Raw genomic sequence first — 1,755 nt, forward strand, 5'->3', positions numbered from 1 at the left:
TTGGAGACAATCTGATCAGCACTCTTGGAACGTTTGCAGATGATGCTGTCATCTACCGTCTAGTAAAGTCGTCAGATGTCCAAAACAAATTGTAACATCATTTAGACAAGATATCTGCATGGTAGGAAAAGTAACAACTGCCCCTAAATAATAAAAAATGTTAAGATAGTAACGGTTCCGAAAGAACAGATACCAATGATGATCATGCAGGTCCTCTAGAAAGAAACGATAATTAATCGAAACCTTCAGCTGCCAACAGGTGTTGTTGATACACCTCAATGGAGAGAGATGAAAATGTCAGCCCCGACCGGGATTCGAATCCCGGACCTCCTGCTTACATGGCAGACGCTCTACCCATCTGAGCCACCGAGGGCTCATAAAAAATGTGAGGTCCCTCACATTAGTACTAAAAAATTTCCCTTTACTTTCGGTTACGAGACGAACGGGGCGTGAAATCCACTGGCATCCTCGACTTTGAAAAGGGATAGACTGTTGTGGCCTGGCGCAGGAGAATAATCATTTAGCGAGCAGCAAATCTGCTGAAATTTTTGCGTGCTATTATCGCGACTATCTATAGGAGATGGATGAAGGACAGTGAAACCACAAATAGATGACAAAGTGTTCGAAGTCTATGTCTCATCAGAGCACGTGGAGGTCAGACGCTTAGACGCTCTGTAAAGTATGTAAGTATGTTAGTCACTGATCTGTTGTAGATTAGACGACAGGGTACAATGAAGGTGCAGGCAAAAGTATATCAGAACACACCGTTTAGTGCACATTGTTGAAAATGGGACTCTGCAGCAGATGAGATCTTCCCGCCTTGACAAACCGATATCCTCAATTTCGAGTGCAGTGAATACCAGACCATCGAGACTGGACCTTAGATCAATGGATATGTGTCGCCTGGTCGGACGAATCACGTTGCTTATTACACCAGATGGATGATCGTGTCAGGGTACGCCATCATATCTGTTCTACAGATGCATCGCGCCTCGGACCCAGTGAAGCAGGGGCAGTATTATGTTCTGAGAGATATTCTCCTGAGCTTCTATGGGACTTGTCGGAGTAATGAAGACATCATGGCAGCTGTGTACTACATGGACATTATTGTGGATCCCTTGCATGCCTTCACATGTTATGCCTTTCCCGAAGGCGATTGTATCATTCAGAGGGATAATTATGCAAATCTCAAAGGGCAGAATTGTGCTACACGACTTGCGAAGCATAACACTGAACCTATATTGATGTCTTTTCCACCAAATACGCTTGATCTGAATCCAATGTTACACATCTGACAGTGAGACACTATCGGGCGTCAGATGCATGCTCACAAATCATCGGTTTGTAATACGCGGAAATTGCGTGACCTGTGCCCAGACGCCTGGAGCCTCATACTTCTTCAAACATACCAAGGACTTGTCGAATCCATGCCATGATGACACACTGCTGAACTGTCCGCCCCGATAGCTGAGTGGTCGGCGTGACGGATTGCCGTCCTACGGGCCCAGCTTCGGTTCCCGGCTGGATCGGAGATTTTCTCCGCTCAGGGACTGGGTGTTGTGTTGTCTTCATCATCATTTCATCCCCATCCGGCACGCAGGTCGCTCAATGTGGCGTCGTATGTAATAAGGCCTGTTCCAAGGCGGCCGGACCTGCCCCGCATGGGGCCTCCTGGCCATTGACGCCAAACGCTCATTTCATTCACTTCACTACTCTACTGCGTCCCAGAGGCAGACCAGTAACGTTTTGGTCTAT

At 46.9% G+C, this 1,755-nt stretch overlaps 1 non-coding gene across 1 annotated transcript; it reads right to left on the reverse strand.

Annotated features, from left to right (window-relative positions):
• Nucleotides 1–299: 299 nt before the first annotated feature.
• Nucleotides 300–374, reverse strand: Trnat-ugu (transfer RNA threonine (anticodon UGU)). Its single transcript has one exon. It is a non-coding gene; the product is annotated as a tRNA-Thr (tRNA).
• Between the last annotated feature and the right edge of the window lie 1,381 nt (nt 375–1,755).

Source organism: Schistocerca gregaria, chromosome X (genome assembly GCF_023897955.1).
Source record: "Schistocerca gregaria isolate iqSchGreg1 chromosome X, iqSchGreg1.2, whole genome shotgun sequence".
Taxonomy (NCBI): domain Eukaryota; kingdom Metazoa; phylum Arthropoda; class Insecta; order Orthoptera; family Acrididae; genus Schistocerca; species Schistocerca gregaria.